Here is a 24,921-nt window from a genome sequence, read left to right as displayed (position 1 = left end):
CTCTTTTACTATGAAAGTTTAAAGAAAGCTACAGAAGAAATGTCAGTAATCTGCTCCTGAAAAGAGTAAAAAAAAATCACATAAAATAAAAAGTCAGTAAATGCTTATCCCTTGTATTTTCAGACACATTTAGCACTCTATGAGAGGTAAAGAGGTTGTAAATAAATAGAAACCACACATTTCCTGCTAACTGACATGATCGACAGTTAAATCAAAACTTAAAGCAGGAAAAGTGTTTGAAAGTGGGCCATGTTTCATTCGACTTACATTTGGAGATTACTGCTGAAGGTCTCTCCAGATTTACAGACTTCAGCCTAAAAATTTGGAAGCAAAGAATAATAGCAAAGGAGAGAAGAGAAAAAGTTAAAAATTAGTCAACAGACTAACTCACTAACTCCCCTCACTGCTCCAAATCATGGAATAAGATTTATTCGTATCACAAAACACCAGGTATCTACTTGTCATTATATAAACTTAAAAAAAAAAAATCCTGCTGTGACAGCTGACTTATTATGTCAATGATTAAAGATGTAAACCATAAAAAAAAAAAAAAAAAAAGAAGTATAGCTCCCATGGGAGAACCTAATCACTAATTCAATGAAAGATCAATACATCTGAAATACTATTGATATATTCTTTTGGGACTGTTTTGTGACCCCATGGTCTGTAGCCCGCCAGGCTCCACTGTCCATGGGGTTTTCCCAAAAGTCAGACACGGCTTAGCAACTAAACAACAACAAAAACCAATGTATTATATAAATGTGACATTAGGGATAATGTGATCTCTCAAACTTTGGTTATCTACCAAAACCGAGGGCATCTCAGTTCCTACCCAGTTCTAAACAGGACTAATTGATTTTTCCCACTGCCCTCAAAGGGTAAACTGGGCGGCGAGGAGAGAGCCTTTCTGTGCTCCCTCTTCTATGCATTTCTTGAAATAAATGGCGAGGGCCTTGGCTTAGTAAGCTTGTCGCTCGACTGACGAGGAAGGTCTGTATGGGTCAGAGGAGGGACTGCCTGGAAAAATAACCCGTCTTCTTCTTGGAGTCCGCCACGAACTCGATGGATTGGTCCTGGGGAACAACTCTGGTTTTCTGTTTCGCCGAAGTGTGTCCCTCACCCGTGGCAGGTGCTGGGCGCCGGCGCTGCCCTGTCCTCCTGCGGTGGTTCCCAGACACAGCGGAGCAGGCGCAGAGAGAGGACGCAAGAGCGTCTCCAGGGATACAGAGGGGGCGGGACGGGACGGAAGGGGGCGGGGTTAGGCTAAACTGAGATTCTGGATTGGTGCAGCTTCCACTCTCCTCGGACTCAGGGGCGGAGCCTTTTAGGGGCGGGGCCTCGTGTGCGCAGTGCTGAGGACGTCCACGGACCCGGCAGCTTTTTCCCGCCAGACGGCTCTCAGAAGTTAGAAAGCTCTCAGAATTTAGTTCACCTTATCCAAGAGGCCTCTAATTTGCCGCCCTGAATCATTTCCCTCACGGCACTGCATTCTCAATATTTTGCAACATTGCCCTATCGTCCACGCATTGATGGAAAAACGCTCAGCTTGGCGTTCAAGACCTCCAAGACCCCCACTTTATCCAGCTGGATAAGTCTTCATTCTCATCTTCCTCAGCCTCTGTTGCGCTCAGAACCATTTTTTTCATGTCCCACGCAAACAGCTTTCCCAATCCTGTCTTCATAAAGAGAATCCAATTTCGAGTGGTGATGAGCTAAAAACTCAAGGTCTCTTTCATAGACTCTCCCTGCGTTCTGTCTTTACATATATATTTTAAAACTTCCTCTGAAACTCAGGATTTTATATTTAGACCCACTTAATGTCAGCCAATTAATCGCAGTCCAAGGTTCCACCCCTTCTCTCACATGTAAATATAAGGAAGTGAACTTCCTGGCTCATTGTCTCATACAGATAAAGGGCAAGACAGTGAAGCTTGTTGCTTATTAATCCGCAAATATAGATGTGCTGGAAAGCTAAGCTTTTATTCATTGGCTACTGTCACGCACTGTAAGAAAGCGAGTCAGCTGTACTGCTCACACCATTCTGTTAATCATAAATCGACTCTATATGGACCACAAGCATAACAACCATAGCCACACTTTCATTCCAACATCTAATTTGCTGCAATAAATTACTAAATTACATCCACCAAGTAAATTTACATTATATTGAATACATTCAATCAATCACTGTGACTACCTGTGACTGGGCTCCATGGGACCCCTCGAATTCTGTTCTCATGAACTCATTTCTCCGTTTCCAGAAACATCTTAACACAGCTCCACAGGTGACTGACTGTGAATTCTGTTCAAGTTCTTCCTGCTTTTTCAGCTTTGAGGTATGTAAATTCCATGCACCTTCCTTCCAGCATGAGGCTCTCCCAGTGTGGCTTTCTAGGAGGTTCCTCCAGCCTCTTTGGATTTATTCCTCCTGTTTGCTGTTTTTCACTGGCAGTTCTTTGGTTATTCTCTTTCTCCACTCCTTAGCGGGAGAGTTCATAGAGCTAAGGAGCTCAGAGAATGTTATTTGTAAGTGACAGAATCCTGGCTCAAACTGGTTTAAGCAAAAAATGGAAACACTGTTTTCTGCAACACAAAGATTCCAGCTTCAGGTGTAACTGTATCTAGAGACTGACCCTTCTGAAAACTTTGAGGACTCTACAACAGCCTCACAGAATTAAACTAACTCTCTCTCTCTCTCTCTCTCTCTCCTACTTCCCCTTATGAGTTGGTTTAGTTACTAAGTTGCGACCCCATGGGGACTGCAGCCTGCCAGGCTCCTCTGTCCCTGGGATTTCCCAGGCAATAATCCTGGAATGGGTTGCCATTTCCTTCTCCAGGAAATCTTCCTGACCCAGAGATCAAACCCAAGTCTCCTGCACTGCAGGTGGTCCTCCCACATTGCAAGCAGATTCTTTACCAACTGAGCTACCAGGGAAGCCCATTACTTTGTGCAGTGCTTGGTTTATATGAGTAAATTTCCACTGAAAGATTGGGATCTCTTTAAGAGCAAAGAGCTCTTATTTTTGTCTTACTTTTCTCTGAATTCCCTGGAATGGTACTGGAGTTCATATATAGTATGTGTTCAAAATATTTTTTAAATTAATTGAACGAGTAACAGAATAAACAGAGGTGCCTAGAACTGATTCTTCCATATGTAATTCCTCTCATTACTTCCTCTGCCTTCCTCACCTAGAATTGGGAATAATGCCATAGTCTTTCCAAGAAGATGAATGCATGGTTTCTTGCTATACCCCATTGGAAAGAACTTTATCACATTGTCATCTTTAGCTTCAAGAGCAGCTGGAAAATATGATCTTTATTTTGAGTAGTCATATGAATGCTAAAAATCAAGATCTTCAACTATGGAATTTAGAAAATAAGGGGGGGGGGTGTTCAGAATCAGTGCTAAAGACATTGATTCATATTTAAGAAAGAAGGACTGTATCTCTGTGTAAGTTTCCTTCCTTGTTTGAATAGGACTGTTCTCCAAGTTACTTCCTTAAGTGAGAGTCTCCATGGCTGTGGATAAAGTGGGCAAGCTACATCTCCTTGAGTTTCTTTTAGGATGAGAACTTAGAGAATCAGTGCTCAGGCTGTGTCCTCTATGCCAGAATAACAAGGAGTCCACCTGGAGCCTAAACTTCCCCTTGAAATTTCACTGAAAGTATTAAATGTGCTATGGTTTAAAGGGCTCCTTCCTGCTCTCTGCCTGGGGGTGAGTGTGTTACATAGGGTGTTGAGCAGTTAAACTGTATCATGTTCAGAGTTTCCCCCTTATTTTCAGCCCCACTTCTCCTACTCTTCTTCCCCTGTAGATGCTGAGTAGTGACACCAGGGTTTTGTTAGAAGATTATCCTCAGCCACTTGTGTGCTGCGGTTTTCTTTACTATCTTACTTTTCACTCTGCTCCCTTCCCCTGTGTATCTTCTGACAGTTTTAAAAATCCCTCATCCATGGACAGTTCTTACCCTATTTTTATCACTATTATTAATATTATTGTTTTAGTTACTTAAACATTTTTATTAAAAGAGATAAATATATGTGCTGTTTGTCATCCTCTGAACCTTTCTTAGAATGGAATACTAAATTAAGACAAAGGGAAAATTAAAGGGTATAAAACAGAGGAAGAGAAAATGTAGAACAAGTATAAAAACTGGTGAAAAGTGACAAGGAGGCCTTGATGAACTCATAATAGCCAAGTCACAAACTACCTGTCTTAAATTTGTAGTAGAAAAATTAACTAAAATAATTTTCTAAAAATCTGAATCAAATTAACTTATTTGTATGTGGGTTGGTTATTAGGAATCCTCTGACATACACTGTCATTTGTGTGCAGTCTCTACAAGAGCTTTTGTGTACAACCAAAAATTTGCATGTGGCTTGGCTGTTATTACATCCTTTTCTTATTTCTGAAAATGTGTCTTAAAATGTCAGCTTTCCATTAGACACAGTCCAGGGGGGCAGATTTAGGTATTCTATTCTCCTCTAGCCAAGAAAGCAGAATATGACATACGCAAGGCCAGTTTGGGGCTTTTTAGATCATTATTGTAGTTTCTACTTTCTTAGTCTGAGAATCTGCATTGATTCTTGCCAGTTCCAAGCCCTGATTTTTCAGATCCCTGTCCATTCCCTTTTGTTCAATTTACAGTAAATTTTCATTAAAATAAGTCCCCTACATACAAATGAGTTCCTTTCCAAGAGTACCTTCATAAGTCCAATTTGTTCCTAGGTCCAACAAAGTTAGCCTAGGTACCCAACTAACAAGATCAGCTATATAGAATTGTACTATAGTAGGTTTATAATACTTTTCACACAAATAATACATAAAAAACAAACATACACACACAGGAAAGCAAACATTATTAATCCTACAGTGTGTGTGTGTGTTAGTCGCTCAGTCGAGTCCAACTCTTTGCGACCCCATGGACTCCTCTTTCCATGGGATTTTCAGGCAAGAATACTGGAGTGGGTTGCCATTTCCTTCTCCAGGGGATCTTCCTAACCCAGGGGTCAAACCTGGGTCTCCTGCATTGCAGGAAGATTCTTCACTGTCTGGGCCACCAAGAATCCGGCAGTACAGTTCAATAGCTGGCGTTTATTACCAGTACCAGCAACATCACTGTTGGTTTTACACTTGCTTCTGGGCTTACTGGGCTTGAAATAAAGATAGTGCACTACTGTGTTCTATACAGTACTGTACAGTTAAGTACACAGAAGCACAACCACTTGTAGATGATACAAACATGTGACAATGTATGCAGACACGTGAACTAACTTATGTGACCAGACATGCGAACATACATTCACATCTTTCAAAGTTCAAAACTTGAAGGTTCGTATGTAGGGGACTAACTGTACAGTAAAATTCTATTCATTGGGATTGAATTCTAACTGATAGAAATATGGGTACTAGTGGCTGGATAGTGGGAGATGGTCATCAGGAAAATGTAAGATTCTTGGGATTGGCCACCTACATTAATGTGAAAAGTAATGAGGCTTTAGTTCATAGTTTTGTAAGGAAGCAGCAAGCTATGACAACTTTTGTGAAACAGTAATTATCAACTGAGATTACTTGTAATTAATGTTCACGGAGGGTGAAACTCCAACAGATCATGGAGCTACCACCGAAGGGCCTCATGAGAAAATGAGGAATTCAAGCATTTGAGGAAGAGTGCCTGCTTTTGAAGACATACTTCCCAGGTGGTACTAGTGATTAAAAAAACAAACAAACAAACCCTGCTTGCCAATACAGGAGATGTAAGAGACACCAGTTCAATCCCTGTGCTGGAAAGATCCTCTGGAGGAGGGCATGGCAATCCACTCCAGTATTCTTGCCTGGAGAATCCCATGGACAGAGAAGCCTGGCAGGATACAGTCCATTGGTTCGAAAAGAGTTGAACATTACTGAAGCGACTTAGCACAGGTACTCCTCTAACAGCTGTTGAAACCCTACATGGATACATGGAACACATGGCCAGAAAACATATATATGTACAAACAAGAGAATGACAAATTCAAAATAGTAAGTTCTGTTCTCAAAACATGGACTAAAACCCTTTATATAACCATTCTGGAAAAAAGTCAAGTGAGTTATTTCCACTAAAAGTTGATTTTGCAGCCAGGGACGCGCTCCCATATGGATGTTAGGACATTCATGAGAAAAGACTGGCATTTTACCAATGGAATTGGGATCACAGTGGCATATTCAGAAGACTCTGAGTAACATAAGGTTGGAATTCCCTCTGTAAGAATGTGTAACATCTTCCACTGAGGTATATTTGCTCAGAAAAATGTCCTTCCTTTGTCTGAGATAGCTATTTTCCCTTGCTTGAAGACCATGTTATTTCTTTGCCCAAAGTCGTTTCCTTGAAGAGAAAGTAGCTTTTGGACTAAGTTCTTTCTTATTGAACATCTGATAATATTCACAGATCTATAATTAGAAGTATACCCCATCATATCCTGGGAGACAAAAATAAACAACTCAAGCTCTGAGAAGGCTCATGTGTACACACACACACACACACACACACGGAGAAATTTTGTGTTTACATTGAAAATGCCTCACACACACACACAAGGAGTTTGCTAGTTTATGTCAGCCAAACTTGAGGTTCAGAAAACAAAGATCATGGCATCTGGTCCCATCACTTCATGGGAAATAGATGGGGAAACAATGGAAACAGTGTCAGATTTTATTCTTGGGGGCTCCAAAATCACTGCAGATGGTGACTGCAGCCATGAAATTAAAAGATGCTTACTCCTTGGAAGGAAAGTTATGACCAGCCTAGATAACATATTGAAAAGCAGAGACATTACTTTGCCAACAAAGGTCTGTCTAGTCAAGGCTATGGTTTTTCCTGTGGTCACGTATGGATGTGAGAGTTGGACTGTGAAGAAGGCTGAGTGCCGAAGAATTGATGCTTTTGAACTGTGGTGTTGGAGAAGATCATTGAGAGTCCCTGGACTGCAAGGAGATCCAACCAGTCCATTCTGAAGGAGATCAGCCCTGGGATTTCTTTGGAAGGACTGATGCTGAAGCTGAAACTCCAGTACTTTGGCTACCTGATGCAAAGAGTTGACTCATTGGAAAAGACTCTGATGCTGGGAGGGATTGGGGCAGGAGGAGAAGGGGACGACAGAGGATGACATGGCTGGATGGCATCACTGACTCGATGGACGTGAGTCTGAGTGAACTCCAGGAGTTGGTGATGGACAGGGAGGCCTGGAGTGCTGTGATTCATGGGCTCGCAAAGAGTTGGACACGACTGAGTGACTGAACTGAACTGAACTGAAACTTGAGGTACATTGTTTCTCCTTCAGAATGGAGTTTGGGGACCCTTGAATGAAAAAGGTGAAACAATAATATTATAAAGAATAAAATTGTCAAGGTGGGTGTTTTTTTTTTTTTTTTTTTTTTGTCAAAGGCTCTAGATTCCACATGCTATTTTGGGTGACTAGGTATATTTTATTTAACAGTTTCTTGGTTCAGTTAATGACTATCTGGCCAACTGGAAAGTAAGTTGTGTTGCAAACTTACTTTTAGTTTACTTTAAAGGAAGTAACTTGAAGTCTTTCAGAGAAAGGAATGCTAGGATACAATATTATATGTCTCACCTCTGAACCATGTTTTCTAAGAAAGTCCTGAAAATTTTTCCTTCACCAACCATTTATGGAGGAAAATGCCATAGACTCTGTAAGTTCTCTACTAAATTATTTCCCAATGTTAAGAGTGCTGGTGGGAAATGTTATCATGGAAATGAGTACCATGGCTTCAGTGGAAATGCACTGTTTCCAGGGCGAGGGAAATCAGGTTATTACAGCTCAATGGGAGATTGGGTATATTCACCATGATACACAGCCACGCTGCTGTGTTCATTAGAATGACCTCACCTACAGAGATCTGTGGCTGTGATTCATGACATTGCTTGGAATCAAACTAATGAGTAACCATTTTACTTAGAAACTGATTTGTATGAGAAGAAAAAAAAAAATCTCCTAAAGCTGATAAACACAGACCTGACTTGAGCTACCAAAATGGAGAGTGGAAAGTACTGGTCTCTCTTTATATCCCAGGATTAGACCCACAACCTCTTGAATGAACCTTGGGGTCCAGAAATAATACCACAATGCACACTGTGAATTTCTTTTCTTTCCCTCTGAGATGATTACTTATTTAATTAGGTAGCTACAATGGCAAAAAGAATATATCCAAAACTTTTGAGCTAGACACTGGACACTAATTCTGAGCTAATGCTATTTTTTAAGGGTGAAGAACACCATTATAAACAGAGTTAGGGTAAGAATTGTTTTTCTTTTAAAGTTATAAAGTAGGCATAGTAGAGCCCATGTTATGATTATTCTCCTTACATTTGTAAATATATACAGAACAATGGCAGGATTTTTTTTAGTGACTACCTGTAAGAATTGATGCTTTTGAACTGTGGTGTTGGAGAAGACTCTTGAGAGTCCCTTGGACTGCAAGGAGATCCAACCAGTCCATTCTAAAGGAGATTAGCCCTGGGTGTTCTTTGGAAGGAATGATACTAAAGCTGAAACTCCAGTACTTTGGCCACCTCATGTGAAGAGTTGACTCATTGGAAAAGACTCTGATGCTGGGAGGGATTGGGGGCAGGAGGAGAAGGGGATGACAGAGGATGAGATGGCTGGATGGCATCACCGACTTGATGGATGTGAGTTTGAGTGAACTCCTGGAGATGGTGATGGACAGGGAGGTCTGGCGTGCTGCGATTCATGGGGTCGCAAAGAGTCAGACACGACTGAGCTGAACTGAACTGACCTATTAAATAAAACTGACTATGATAAGAGACAGACATCCTGGAATGTGAAGTCAAGTATGCCTTAGGGAGCATCACTACGAACAAAGCTAGTGAAGGTGATGGAATTCCAGTTGAGCTATTTCAAATCCTAAAAGATGATGCTGTGAAAGTGCTGCACTCAATATGCCAGCAAATTTGGGAAACTCAGCAGTGGTCCCATGACTGGAAAAGGTCATTTTTCATTCCAATCCCAAAGAAAGGCAATGCCAAAGAATGTTCAAACTACCACACAATTGCACTCAACTCACATGCTTAGTAAAGTATTTCTCAAAATTCTCCAAGCCAGGCTTCAACAGTACATGAACCATGAACTTGCAGATGTTCAAGCTGGATTTAGAAAAGGCAGAGGAACCAGAGATCAAATTGCCAACATTCATTAGAGCATAGAAAAAGCAAAGTAGTTCCAAAAAGCATCTATTTCTGCTTTATTGACTATGCCAAAGACTTTGACTGTGTGGATCACAAAAAACTGGAAAATTCTTAGAGATGGAAATACCAGACCACGTTACCTGCCTCTTGAGAAATCGGTCAAGATTTCTGAGAAATCTGAGAAAGATTTCTCAAGAAATCTGAGAAATCCAGGTCAAGAAACAACAGTTAGAACTGGACATGGAACAACAGACTGGTTCCAAATAGGAAAAGGAGTACATCAGGGCTGTATATTGTCACCCTGCTTATTTAACTTATATGCAGAGTACATCATGTGAAATGCCAGGCTGGATGAATCACGAGCTAGAATCAAGATTGCCAGGAGAAATATTGATAAACTCAGATATGCAGATGATACCACCTTTATGGCAGAATGTGAAGAAGAACTAAAAAGCCTCTTGATCAAGGTGAAAGAGGAGAGTGAAAAAGCTGGCTTAAAACTCAACATTGAGAAAACTAAGATCATGGCATCTGGTCCCATCACTTCATGGCAAACAGATGGGGCAACAATAGAAACAATGACAGACTTTATTTTGGGGGGCTCAAAAATCACTGCAGATGGTGATTGCAGCCATGAAATTAAAAGACATTTGCTCCTTGGAAGAAAAGCAATGAAAAACCTTGACAGCATATTAAAAAGCAGAGACATTACTTTGCCCACAAAGGTCCATCTAGTCAAAGCTATGGTTTTTCCAGTAGTCACATATGGATGTGAGAGTTGGACTATAAAGAAAGATGAGCATCAAAATACCAATGCTTTTGAACTGTGGTGTTGGAGAAGACTCTTGAGAGTCCCTTGGACTTCAAAGAGATCCAACCAGTCCATCCTAAAGGAAATCAGTCCTAAATATTTATTGGAAGGACTGATGCTGAAGCTGAAACTCAAGACCTACTCTCAGCACATCTCGAGCATACTTTACGGTATAGTGGTAACTCTGATCACCATGCTGTACATGAGTTCCTCAGAATTTAGTCATCTTATAACTGAAAGTTTGTATCCTTTGACCTACACCTCCCCATTTCCTCCTGCCTGCAGCCCCTGGCAACCGTCATTCCATTCTCTGCTTCAATGTAATAGGCCTTTTTTTAGATTCTACATAAGAGTGATACAGTACAGTATTTGTCCATCCCTGTTTGGCTTATTTCAGTTGGCATAATGCCCTACAAATTTATCTATATTATTGCAAATGGCAAGATTTTCTTCTTTTTTATGGCTGAGTAATATTTCATTATAGAATATGAAACATTATATGTATTATTATATATGCTATATATCACATTTTCTTTATTTATTCACCCATTGAAGGCCCTTAGATTGCTTACATATCTTGACAATTATAAAATAATGCTGCCTTGAAAGTGGGAGGGCAGATATCCCTCCAAGATACTGATTTCTTGTCTTTTCTGGATTTTTCCTAATTTACCCAATATTAGGATTGCTACATCATATGTTAATTCTATTTTTAATATTTTGAGGAAGTTCCTTATTTTTTTCTGTAATGACTACCAATTCACATTCTCATCAACAGTGTGCAGGGGTTCCCTTTTCACCAAGGGGTCTTTAATATTCTACCAATCTTATAGACAAAATAGGCCATGTAACCAGGTAAACCAGGTGCAGTTAACAGTCTATATATTTTTCATAAATAATGTAGACAAACTAGTCCATAGTGACTTCAAGGGAGTCTCAGATTTTACACAGCACATTATATATCACCAGCCAGTACATTTCATTCCTATCTTGGTCAACACTGAAAGTACCATGCGTGCAGGTGTCCCTGCTGCTGCTTCTGTTAAGTCGCTTCAGTCGTGTCCGATTCTGTGCGACCCCATAGACGGCAGCCCACTAGGCTCCTCTGTCCCTGGGATTCTCCAGGCAAGAACACTGGAGTGGGTTGCCATTTCCTTCTCCAATGCATGAAGGTAAAAAGTAAGAGTGAAATTGCTAAGTCGTGCCTGACTCTTAGCGACCCCATGGACTGCAGCCCACCAGGCTCCTCCATCCATGGGATTTTCCAGGCAAGAGTATTGGAGTGAGGTGCAATTGCCTTCTCTGGCAACTTAGTACACAGGTACCTTAATTATCTCAACATCTTACAGAATACCAGCCTAGATCACTGCACTGGGAGGTTCTCTAATAGAATTGGAAAACAAAAATTAGCATGCACCCTCCATGCCTTGGTGCTATACATGCATGCCAAAAGGAAGCATAAATATCTTGTGAAAATACAGGAATCTTTCACCTCCGTGAAGTTTGGTGGGGGGTGGTTTAGGTGGATGGATACTCTAATCCAAAGTAAAGTATGGTTCATTGAAATTTACACATCAAACCCAAATGCTTATTTACATACCTTTGGATTTTGGAGCCTGATATGATATGAATTATGCCTCTCATCATGTTTGAAGCTGTAACCTGCCCTGACATAATAACTATAATTTTTATTTTCTAGCCCCAGGTTCTGCCCTGATACTGGCCCTTCCCATGTCTCTGTCACAGTTTCATAATGACTTTTTGGTCTCTAATATCACTCCAATAAATTAATTTTTCTAAAGTTAGCCAGAGTTGATTTTATTACTTACAAATAAAGTTAATTTACACAGTAGTTAAGAAACTATTACAAATGAGATAAAATGTTATTGTGAAATAGTATGTATTAATTACAGATAATATTGATTATTCACACTAAACACGTGAGAACATTGTGTTTCTAAAGTAATAACTGAGACTCTTAAAATTCTATTAAGAAATTGCATTAAAGACTATATGTTATTTCATTTATTTTTCTATTATTATGTAGAGATTTGATAAAATTTGTTTAAAAATTTGAGGCCAAAATATCCTACTTATATAGTAAAATGACGTGGTTTTGATCTGGCTGAAAATATTAGAAAATGCTTTTGATGTTTAAATATTTTCTATTTGTGCAATAAATCAGGTGGAGAAACCTAGTCAATATTTATTGATCATACATAAGCAGGGCACCGCACTAAATATTCTAAGGTAAAAACAAAAAGCCATTTGCTTATCAACACTTGCAAGTAATCATTTTTACACTGAATTTAGAGTTGAATGCCTTTTGATAAAAGATTTTACCAATATATATGCATGTGTGTGCATAGTTCGGAGGAGGCAATGGCACCCCACTCCAGTACTCTCGCCTGGAAAATCCCGTGGACAGAGGAGCCTGGAAGGCTGCAGTCCATGGGGTTGCTGAGGGTCGGACACGACTGAGCGACTTCACTTTCACTTTTCACTTTCATGCACTGGAGAAGGAAATGGCAACCCACTCCAGTGTTCTTGCCTGGAGAATCCCAGGGAAGGGGGAGCCTGGTGGGCTGCTGTCTATGGGGCTGCACAGAGTCGGACACAACTGAAGTGACTTAGCAGCAGCAGCAGAGTGCATAGTTGCTAAGTCATTTCCAACTTTTTGCAACCCTGTGGACTGTAGCCTGCCATGCTCCTCTGTCCAGGGGATTTTTCTGGCAAGAATACTGGAGTGGGTTGCTATTTCCTCCTCCAGAGGATCTTCCTGACCCAGGGACTAAACTCACATCTCCTGTGTCTTCTGCATTTCAGGCAGATACTTTACCAGCTAAGCCATCAAGGTATAATAGTCCCTCAGTCGTGTCCAACTCTGCAACCACATAAACTGTAACTTGCCAGGTTTCTCTGTCATGGGATTCTCCAGGCAAGAATACTGAAGAGAATTGCCATTCCCTTCTCCAGAGGATCTTCCTGACCCAGGGATCTAACACAAGGCTTCCTGCATTGCAGGCAGTTTCTTTACTGTCTGAGCAACATTCAGTCTTGAATTGTTTTGCAGTTAAAAGAAGCTAGACAAATACCTTTTAAGATTTAATTGAATAGAATCAGCGAAAAGTTTTTGAGTTATGCATTCTCAAATGGTCCCTTTGTTAGTCAAGATTTTGTAAAATGAAAAGGGATTAAAAAAAGAAAAGGGATTGGAGAAGGAGAAGGAGCAGACTGAAGGCTTAACAAGCAGGCGTACCAAGGTTAGGAAAAAGCACATACGAAAGCCAAGGGTCTAGAAAAAGATTTCCTTAACACCATCAACATTTAAGAAGCCTGACGATCTTCAGGACTTAACTTGAAAACCTAAACTACCTTTTTTAACATCTATGTATATTTCCTTGGTTTAGATATAGTTTTAGCTGTTTTTTTTTTCCTTAATGTGTACAAACCTCATTGTTTTAAAATATGAAGTATACAAAAAACAACTTCCTTAAATCATGTCTTATAAATATCAATATTAAAACGTATTTCCTCATTTCTTTCATCATTTTCATACGTTTGGTTCTGATTGGTACAATTCTAGTTTCTCAGACTCCTAAATCTGCTAATTAAACCAGTATCTTTTAAATTTGAACATACATATATGCTTCATTGTTAATTTTACTCATTATTTTGTGCCCTCACACACTGGGTCAAGGTACAGCAGCAATGTTTTCTACAAGTGAAGACAAATTTCCACAAAATAATCTGTTTCAATAGTTGTCAAATCTCTTGAAAACTTAGTTTTGTGTGTCTATAATAAGAAACATGCATGCGTGCTAAGTCGTTCAGTTGTGTTGAACTCTTTGCAACCCTGTGGACTGCAGCCTGCCAGGCTCCTCTGTCTTAGATTTTCCAGGCAAGAATACTGGAGTGGGCTGCCATGCCCTCCTCCAGAGATCTTCCTGACCCAGGGATTGAACTCACCTCTTATGTCTCCTGCATTGGCAGGCAGGTTCTTTACTGCTAGTGCCGCCTGGGAAGTCCAATAAGAAATATATTCATGTCTATACTTTCATCCAGCTACTTACATTTATATAAATATCATTCTAAGATATTAAGAGGCATATCAGTATTTTTCTAATGCAATTCAGAAATGAAATTTCCCATTCTCCAAAGACAGAGATCTAACTGTTTATATGCAAGGGGAATTGTAAGTTCATGAACAAAAATATAGACTATAATCACATTTTACAAAGACTGTTATAAACAAGATGACAAATATCACATTTGGTAAAATTCTACTAACACTTCCAGTTCAGTCTCAGAGGGAAGCAACATATTAAATAACGGTATAAATAAAAGCTGAATTAGATATAGCAGAAAAAGATATATATATAAAGTAACAGTCCTAAACACTAAATTTGAAAGTCTAAATTTACAAATCCATCTATCCATCCATCCATTATTTCAACAAACTGGGTGGTCTGCTAGGGTAGGAATATAAAGGTAAGTCATGTCCTCAGTGAACTCACAGCCTGGAAGTGAAGACAGAGGTACAACAGAGACAACTATTCCTTTGCTTTCAAGCTCCACATCCCATTTTCACCAGAAAAAGAGAGAACTGGACTGAGGTCCTTGTCTCCTGCCATCACATTCGGCTCCCTCTTCTGTTCTCAATCCTCTTTGCTCCTAACTTGCTTCTTATATAAGATGATAAACTTAACACTGAGATGGGACTTTCTTCTCTGGTATTGACCTCAGGCCTCCCAAGTATTTCCACCTCTACCCCATTGATTACTGGCCTCCAACCAGCTGATGTAATCAGTTAACCCAGTGGAACCTGGTACAGCACAGACCACTGTGGCTGATACTCCACCCTGGACCAGCCAATCCTGTGGACGTCCATAGTCCATGCGGCAAGTGCTGTAAAGATGACATCACATTTGGTGCCCCAAGGAGGGACCACACATCTGGACAGGACTGAGTGGAGGTTCGGCAGTCTCAGAAGCGTTCACAGAGGGGACAGTGCTTGAGATGTGACTTTGAGCCTTGAGAAAAAGAGTAGAGTTGTGTCAGGTATGCTGAAGGGACTAGAAGAGCAGAAGACCTTGCCTCTTTGGATATATGATCAGTTTTAGAATAGAGAGGCAGAAAGCTGCGGAAGAAGAGCTTATCCGGTGAAAAAATACAGTGATAAAATATTCTGAGTTCCAACAAAAGCAAGGAAAACCTGAACACACAACATATTTATTGATCTAGGATATTCAGGATTATAGTTGAAATAGATGTCAATTTTATAGAATTTGTTGTAGCTACAGACATGGGAAAATGATCATCTTCAAGAAGACTGAAATAAAGTTAATGTTTGTTTCTTTTTTTTTTTACATTTTATTAATATACATGTGTTCCCCATCCTGAACCCTCCTCCCTCCCCATACCATCCCTCTGGGTCGTCCCAGTGCACTAGCCCAAGCATCCAGTATCGTGCATCGAACCTGGACTGGCGACTCGTTTCATATATGATGTTATACATATTTCAATGCCATTCTCCCAAATCATCCCACCCTCTCCCTCTCCCACAGAGTCCAAAAGACTGTTCTATACATCAGTGTCTCTTTTGCTGTCTCGTATACAGGGTTATTGTTACCATCTTTCTAAATTCTATATATATGCGTTAGTATACTGTATTGGTGTTTTTCTTTCTGGCTTACTTCACTCTGTATAATTGGCTCCAGTTTCATCCACCTCATTAGAACTGATTCAAATGTATTCTTTTTAATGGCTGAGTAATACTCCATTGTGTATATGTACCACTGCTTTCTTATCCATTCATCTGCTGATGGACATCTAGGTTGCTTCCATGTCCTGGCTATTATAAACAGTGCTGCGATGAACATTGGGGTACACGTGTCTCTTTCAATTCTGGTTTCCTCAGTGTGTATGCCCAGCAGTGGGATTGCTGGATCATAAGGCAGCTCTATTTCCACACTGTTCTCCATAGTGGCTATACTAGTTTGCATTCCCACCAACAGTGTAAGAGGGTTCCCTTTTCTCCACACCCTCTCCAGCATTTATTGCTTGTAGACTTTTGGATCGCAGCCATTCTGACTGGCGTGAAATGGTACCTCATAGTGGTCTTGATTTGCATTTCTCTGTTAATGAGTGATGTTGAGCATCTTTTCATGTGTTTGTTAGCCATCTGTATATCTTCTTTGGAGAAATGTCTATTTAGTTCTTTGGCCCATTTTTTGATTGGGTCATTTATTTTTCTGGAATTGAGCTGTAGGAGTTGCTTGTATATTTTTGAGATTAGTTGTTTGTCTGTTGCTTCATTTGCTATTATTTTCTCCCATTCTGAAGGCTGTCTTTTCACCTTGCTTATAGTTTCCTTTGTTGTGCAGAAGCTTTTAAGTTTAATTAGGTCCCATTTGTTTATTTTTGCTTTTATTTCCAGTATTCTGGGAGGTGGGTCATAGAGGATCCTGCTGTGATGTATGTCAGAGAGTGTTTTGCCTATGTTCTCCTCTAGGAGTTTCATAGTTTCTGGTCTTACGTTTAGATCTTTAATCCATTTTGAGTTTATTTTTGTGTATGGTGTTAGAAAGTGTTCTAGTTTCATTCTTTTACAAGTGGTTGACCAGATTTCCCAGCACCACTTGTTAAAGAGATTGTCTCTAATCCATTGTATATTCTTGCCTCCTTTGTCAAAGATAAGGTGTCCATATGTGCGTGGATTTATCTCTGGGCTTTCTATTTTGTTCCATTGATCTATAGTTCTGTCTTTGTGCCAGTACCATACTGTCTTGATGATTGTGGCTTTGTAGTAGAGCCTGAAGTCAGGCAGGTTGATTCCTCCAGTTCCATTCTTCTTTCTCAAGATCGCTTTGGCTATTCGAGGTTTTTTGTATTTCCATACAAATCGTGAAATTATTTGTTCTAGCTCTGTGAAGAATACCGTTGGTAGCTTGATAGGGATTGCATTGAATCTATAAATTGCTTTGGGTAGTATACTCATTTTCACTATATTGATTCTTCCAATCCATGAACATGGTATATTTTTCCATCTATTAGTGTCCTCTTTGATTTCTTTCACCAGTGTTGTATAGTTTTCTATTATAGGTCTTTAGTTTCTTTAGGTAGATATATTCCTAAGTATTCTTTTCATTGCAATGGTGAATGGAATTGTTTCCTTAATTTCTTTTTCTATTTTCTCATTGTTAGTGTATACGAATGCAAGGGATTTCTGTGTGTTGATTTTATATCCTGCAACTTTACTATATTCATTGATTAGTTCTAGTAATTTTCTGGTGGAGTCTTTAGGGTTTTCTTTGTAGAGTATCATGTCATCTGCAAACAGTGAGAGTTTTACTTCTTCTTTTCCAATTTGGATTCCTTTTATTTCTTTTTCTGCTCTGATTGCTGTGGCCAAAACTTCCAAAACTATGTTGAATAGTAATGGTGAAAGTGGGCACCCTTGTCTTGTTCCTGACTTTTTCAATTTTTCACCATTGAGGATAATGTTTGCTGTGGGTTTGTCATATATAGCTTTTATTATGTTGAGGTATGTTCCTTCTATTCCTGCTTTCTGGAGAGTTTTGATCATAAATGGATGTTGAATTTTGTCAAAGGCTTTCTCTGCATCTATTGAGATAATCATGTGGTTTTTATTTTTCAATTTGTTAATGTGGTGTATTACATTGATTGATTTGCGGATATTGAACAATCCTTGCATCCCTGGGATAAAGCCCACTTGGTCATGGTGTATGATCTTTTTAATGTGTTGTTGGATTCTGATTGCTAGAATTTTGTTAAGGATTTTTGCATCTATGTTCATCAGTGCTATTGGCCTGTAGTTTTCTTTTTTTGTGGGATCTTTGTCAGGTTTTGGTATTAGGGTGATGGTGGCCTCATAGAATGAGTTTGGAAGTTTACCTTCCTCTGCAATTTTCTGGAAGAGTTTGAGTAGGATAGGTGTTAGCTCTTCTCTAAATTTTTGGTAGAATTCAGCTGTGAAGCTGTCTGGACCTGGGCTTTTGTTTGCTGGAAGATTTCTGATTACAGTTTCAATTTCCGTGCTTGTGATGGGTCTGTTAAGATTTTCTATTTCTTCCTGGTCGAGTTTTGGAAAGTTGTACTTTTCTAAGAATTTGTCCATTTCTTCCATGTTGTCCATTTTATTGCCATATAATTGCTGATAGTAGTCTCTTATGATCCTTTGTATTTCTGTGTTGTCTGTTGTGATCTCTCCATTTTCATTTCTAATTTTATGGATTTGATTTTTCTCCCTTTGTTTCTTGATGAGTCTGGCTAATGGTTTGTCAGTTTTATTTATCCTTTCAAAGAACCAGCTTTTGGCTTTGTTGATTTTTGCTATGGTCTCTTTTGTTTCTTTTGCATTTATTTCTGCCCTAATTTTTAAGATTTCTTTCCTTCTACTAACCCTGGGGTTCTTCATTTCTTCCTTTTCTAGTTGCTTTAGGTGTAGAGTTAGATTTTTTATTTGACTTTTTTCTTGTTTCTTGAGGTATGCCTGTATTGCTATGAACTTTCCCCTTAGGACTGCTTTTACAGTGTCCCATAGGTTTTGGGTTGTTGTGTTTTCATTTTCACTTGTTTCTATGCAAATTTTGATTTCTTTTTTGATTTCTTCTGTGATATGTTGGTTATTCAGCAACGTGTTGTTCAGCCTCCATATGTTGGAATTTTTAATAGTTTTTCTCCTGTAATTGAGATCTAGTCTTACTGCATTGTGGTCAGAAAAGATGCTTGGAATGATTTCAATTTTTCTGAATTGACCAAGGCTAGATTTATGGCCCCGGATGTGATCTATCCTGGAGAAGGTTCCATGTGCGCTTGAGAAAAAGGTGAAATTCCTTGTTTTGGGATGAAATGTCCTATAGATATCAATTAGGTCTAACTGGTCTATTTTATCACTTAAAGTTTGTGTTTCCTTGTTTATTTTCTGTTTAGTTGATCTATCCATAGGTGTAAGTGGGGTATTAAAGTCTCCCACTATTATTGTGTTATTGTTAATTTCTCCTTTCATACTTGTTAGTATTTGTCTTACATAGTGCGGTGCTCCTATGTTGGGTGCATATATATTTATAATTGTTATATCTTCTTCTTGGATTGATCCTTTGATCTTTATGTAGTGACCTTCTTTGTCTCTTTTCACAGCCTTTGTTTTAAAGTCTATTTTATCTGATATGAGTATTACTACTCCTGCTTTCTTTTGGTCCCTATTTGCATGGAAAATCTTTTTCCAGCGCTTCACTTTCAGTCTGTATGTGTCCCCTGTTTTGAGGTGGGTCTCTTGCAGACAATATATGTAGGGGTCTTGTTTTTGTATCCATTCAGCCAGTCTTTGTCTTTGGGTTGGGACATTCAACCCATTTACGTTTAAAGTAATTATTGATAAGTATGATCCCATTGCCATTTACTTTATTGTTTTGGGTTTGAATTTATACACCCTTTTTGTGTTTCCTGTCTAGAGAATATCCTTTAGTATTTGTTGGAGAGCTGGTTTGGTGGTGCTGAATTCTCTCTGCTTTTGCTTGTCTGTAAAGCTTTTGATTTCTCCTTCATATTTGAATGAGATCCTTGCTGGGTACAATAATCTGGGCTGTAGGTTATTTTCTTTCATCACTGTAAGTATGTCTTGCCATTCCCTCCTGGCTTGGAGGGAAATGATCTTGGAGCTGATCTATTGAAAGATCAGCTGTTATCCTTATGGGAATTCCCTTGTGTGTTATTTGTTGTTTTTCCCTTGCTGCTTTTAATATTTGTTCTTTGTGTTTGATCTTTGTTAATTTGATTAATATGTGTCTTGGGGTGTTTCACCTTGGGTTTATCCTGTTTGGGACTCTCTGGGTTTCTTGGACTTGAGTGATTATTTCCTTCCCCATTTTAGGGAAGTTTTTGACTATTATCTCCTCAAGTATTTTCTCATGGTCTTTCTTTTTGTCTTCTTCTTCTGGGACCCCTATGATTCGAATGTTGTAGCGTTTAATATTGTCCTGGTGGTCTCTGAGATTGACCTCATTTCTTTTAATTCATTTTTGTTTTTTCCTCTCTGATTCATTTATTTCTACCATTCTATCTTCCAATTCACTAATCCTATCTTCTGCCTCTGTTATTCTACTATTTGTTGCCTCCAGAGTGTTTTTTATCTCATTTATTGCATTATTCATTATCTATTGACTCTTTATTTCCTCTAGGTCCTTGTTAAACCTTTCTTGCATCTTCTCAATCCTTGTCTCCAGGCTATTTATCTGTGATTCCATTTTGATTTCAAGATTTTGGATCAATTTCACTATCATTATTTGGAATTCTTTATCAGGTAGATTCCCTATCTCTTCCTCTTTTGTTTGGTTTGGTGGGCATTTATCCTGTTCCTTTACCTGCTGGGTATTCCTCTGTCTCTTCATCTTGTTTAAATTGCTGAGTTTGGGGTGTCCTTTCTGTATTCTGGCAGTTTGTAGGGTTCTCTTTATTGTGGCGTTTCCTCACTGTGCGTGGGTTTTTACAGGTGGCTTGTCAAGGTTTCTTGGTTAGGGAAGCTTGTGTCAGTGTTCTGGTGGGTGGAGCTGGATTTCTTCTCTCTGGAGTGCAATGAAGTGTCCAGTAATGAGTTATGAGATGGCTATGGTTTTGGGATGACTTTGGGCAGCCCGTATATTGGAGCTCACGGCTGTGTTCCTGTGTTCTGGAGAATTTGCTTGGTATTTCTTGCCCTGGAACTTGTTGGCCCTTGCGTGGTGCTTGGTTTCAGTGTAGGTATGGAGGCATTTGATGAGCTCCTGTCAATTAATGTTCCCTGGAGTCAGGGTTTGGACTTAAGCCTCCTGCTTCCAGTTATCAGTCTTATTTTTACAGTAGTCTCAAAACTTCTCCTTCTATACAGCACCATTGATAAAACATCTCCTTTTGAAGACAATGGGTTGCTTTTCTGGGTGCCTGATGTCCTCTGCCGACATTCAGAAGTTGTTTTGTGGAATTTACTCGGCGTTTAAATGTTCTTTTGATGAATTTGTGGGGGAGAAAGTGTTCTCCCCATCCTATTCCTCTGCCATCTTAGCTCCTCCTTCTCAACATTTAAATACACGTCGTCTTCAACCCAAATAGAAATTTTTTTTCCATGTTCCATTGAGAGAGCAGAGGCAGGTCCTTCACCGTTCACACAGACACGGCTCAACTAGCTCGCTCTAGCTTTGCTTTCCAAGTCAATAAAGCACCAGGTGAGATGAGGAGAAGGGATGAGGGTCAGCATAAGCAAATTCTATTTCAGTTCTTGAACTAACTGTCTTAAGCCCAAGATGGAGCTGCTTCTGCCCCGGGGTCCACGTCACCAATCATTTCGCAACGTGTGTAAGGCACGTGACCAGGAAGGCACGCAGCCTACAGCTTGAGCCACTCCCCAAATACCCTAAAGTTAATATTTGAAAATAAAATTGATCAGCCCTTTATGGGTGAAATTGGTTATTTACAGAATAGTCTACATATAACTTTGGTCTAGCTGACTCCAAAGCTTTTCCCCTAAGTCATGATTTTAATTAATTCTTTCCCATGCTTATCAAGAATCTCATAAGTAGAATTTCCTTCTCTGTGTAGAGATTCCTAAATGGATGAAAAGTGTGTTCTGGCTAAATAACTCACATGAGTATTTATGTTCTCCTGGCAATTATATTCTCACTGTAAATTAAGACACCGGCATTTGGTTTGTGTATCAACATGTGTGACTTTAGTTATGTGGGGTTAAAGCCTTTACTAAGATTGATCACCACTGGGTATGCTTCAAAGTCGCATTTCTGGATCTCCAAAACTGAGGAATAGGTCTTTTATAAGGGGTGTGTGTATTAGCCACTCAGTCGTGCCTAACTCTTTGTTATCTCATGGACTGTAGCCCGCTAGGCTCCTCTGTCCATGGAATTCTCCAGGCAAGAATACTGGAGTGGGTTGCCATTCCCTTCTCCAGGGGACTCTTCCTGACCCAGGAATCAAACCCACATATCCTGTGTCTCCTGCATTGCAGACAGATTTTTTTACAGTCTGAGCCACCAAGGAAGCCCATAACTAGGGTAATCTATCCAAAAAGAGCCATCTGTACAGGCCAATTTAGTGGCCACTGAGATTTCTGTTCATACCTCTATATGACCCTCTTTATTACTGTAATAATAATGAGTCCATGTGATTTATTAAAAAGTTTTGAGTACTGTAAAGGACGATAAGAGAAAATAGTAAATCAATTAAACTTAATTGATAACATATCCAGGAAGATAGAATTTGGGATAATACAAATTAAAATGCTAAAAAAAATAACTTCCCCAGTGGTTCTGTGAACAACTTTAACAGTACCATCTTAATATTTTTCTGAGATAATAAGATAATTAAGGATACACTACAGTGATCATGAGATTTATCTCGTAGGCTGCTCACTGCAGGGTGTATAATTAATCATGTGTCCCAGTTACTGTGTTTTGAAATTTGCTTCCTCACCTTTCATGGGTCACTCACAGCCAATGACCCTGCCTCATATGTACTAAGGCAAACCCATTCCTGAGAGACACTGAACTCCCCTGAAAGCCAACTTTGGCTAAAGGAGTCCCCTCTGGTTTTCTAGCAGTCTAAACGACGGCTACCTGACCTCTCCTTCTCTCCTTGGGGTCAGAATTGCATCACAGTCTGATAGTTCTCCTAGCCTTCTTCAGCTCCTTCCCTATTTTTGCTTGAGCAGGAACATCTTCAAATAAGATCCTTGCATATTACCCCATTTTTGCACCAGCTTTTGAAGGATCCTGACCAATATGTTTAAAAACTTTACTAAGTTCTCTTCAACATTTTCTGTCTTGATATTTGAAGTTAGAATGGGAACTGGGCTAATGCTCCCCATGGGTGTTAAATGGCATTTGCTCTTGTTCACTTTACCTAGATGGAGAAAGTGTCTGAGAAAGAAGTCCACACTGATATACGGGCATTTTCTAGTTGCTTTTCTGAATGATCAGAGACATGGAAGAAGCAAGGGGTCTGGGGAGAATTACCTGGACTAACTACTTAGAATGGACCCAGAATGGACAGAAGAGGCTCTTAATAACAAGGCAGATATACTTTCCTGCCTTGAGTAAGGTAAACTTATTCCAGTGCTTACTAAATAACTTATGAACAATGTGATCATACTCATAGGAATGGAGGTTGCCCATGGATAAGCACAGTGTCAAGGATTTGCTCTCCCCAAGGATGACTGGGTCTTTCCTACTGCTAAGAGGCTGTGGCAACCCCAGGTTCAGGATCCCTTACCATGGAAGGGCCAGTCTACTACCTGGTAGCAATTTGGTCATATCATATCCCCTTCATCAAAGAGGAGGCAGTATTTTGTCTTAATTAGAATAGATGCATATTCTGTATAGGTTTGCCTTCCTTACTGGTTATGTTTCTAAAAGCAGCATCACCTATGCATCATAAATGCCTTATTTATGGCCACAGTACCAATGTCTTCTAGGGAATAAGTCAGGGGACTTGATACTCACGGATAAGCTGTTTTTACATATAACCTGTTATCCAGAAAGACTTGAGCTTATAAAAGGAAACAAACGAAGGCTTGAACAGCTGGCATATACTACTTTCTAAGTTTGGGGTGCTGTGCGATAGGATACGCTACGTACTCCAAACCAAGAATTGACAGATTGTGTTTTTCCCCCAGAGCCAGTATACCTGAATCCAACAACAACCAAGAGATAGAAGAGGGAATGGTACTGCTTGATTTCATACCTAGTGTCCCATTTGTAAAAATTTAGAATTCCAAGATGTGCTGAGTTAGAGTTCTTAGTACCACAGAGAGAAATGATTCACCAAGAGACACATTTTGTTTCCATTCCAAACCACCTCTCTTCTTGAAAAATGTTCGGATTGAAAGATGAGATGGAGAAAGCAGTGCTGTTGAAGATCAAATAAACTACCACCGTAAGCTTCCTCTGTAGATAAGTCATTATATACATAAATTCCAGAAGAGCACATCAGTGTCATATTTCACTGCTACAATGACACATTGAAAGAAGGGTAAAATATTTTCCATAAATTTGACACCCAATTTACATATTTCAGTGTTTTCATTTTTCTCTTCATCACCTTCTGTTCCAGAGATAGAAAGCTGAAAGTTGTGATAGAAAATTTCAGATGTTTTCCAATAGCTTATTCTTCGAAAACACTGATGAAATTCATAGTGAAAAATGTTTTTCAGTTTTTCTCTGTTAGCGCCACCAAAACGATCAAAGCAGATAATTATTTAATAAAGTAAAGAACAACGTAAATAGTCAGTTCATAGGAAGCTACAGGGACCAAGGAGGTTGTATCAAGAGCATGTGAGAACTGTGAGAAGAACACAGTGTCAAGTGAAACTGGGAGCTGTGAAAATCGACTCTCCTGGGCAGAGGAAGCCTCTGTAAAAGTAGCCCGTTATACAAGATGGCTTATAAACGCATTGCCTCTGAGACTGAGGCCTTATGGTTGTCAAAACCTAGTAGCGTTTTTAGAAAATCGTGCCTGTAATTGATTCCACCGAGATATAAGTTTCCTAGCCAGGGTTAGTCACTCAGTTGTGTCCGACTCTTTAGGACCCCATGGAATGTAGCCCACCAGGCTCCTCTGACCAAGAATACTAGAGTGGGTTGCCATTTCCTTCTCAATGGGTTCTTCCTGACCTAGGGATCGAACACAGCTCTCTTGCATTGCAGGGAAACTCTTTACCAACTGAGCCACCAGGGAAGTTGCCTAGAAGAGATAATATCGTGACTGATAAAAGTGGAAGGCAGTGGATAAGGAAGAATTTGTCACATTTCCAGGGAAACGGGTTGACTCCAATGGCAAATTCCAATCATCTGGCCAGAGATCTCCCTGGAGTAATGCAGTACTAAAGGGGGCCAAAGT

General features: G+C 39.6%; 1 protein-coding gene across 1 annotated transcript in view; it reads right to left on the bottom strand.

Annotated features, from left to right (window-relative positions):
• Positions 1-1,190, bottom strand: part of TTC29 (tetratricopeptide repeat domain 29) — a 341,387-nt gene extending 340,197 nt beyond the window's left edge. Inside the window, exons 1-2 of the mRNA XM_055549984.1 lie at positions 1,121-1,190; positions 268-314 (exon numbers count right to left, since the gene is read on the bottom strand). The gene's annotated coding sequence lies outside the window, so the exon portion shown is untranslated. The remainder of the gene's footprint in view (positions 1-267; positions 315-1,120) is intronic.
• Between the last annotated feature and the right edge of the window lie 23,731 nt (positions 1,191-24,921).

The sequence above is a fragment of the Bubalus kerabau genome, chromosome 16 (genome assembly GCF_029407905.1).
Source record: "Bubalus kerabau isolate K-KA32 ecotype Philippines breed swamp buffalo chromosome 16, PCC_UOA_SB_1v2, whole genome shotgun sequence".
Classification (NCBI taxonomy): Eukaryota; Metazoa; Chordata; class Mammalia; order Artiodactyla; family Bovidae; genus Bubalus; species Bubalus kerabau.
Note: the sequence above shows the minus strand (reverse complement) of the source record. Positions and strands in the feature narration are given on the sequence as shown.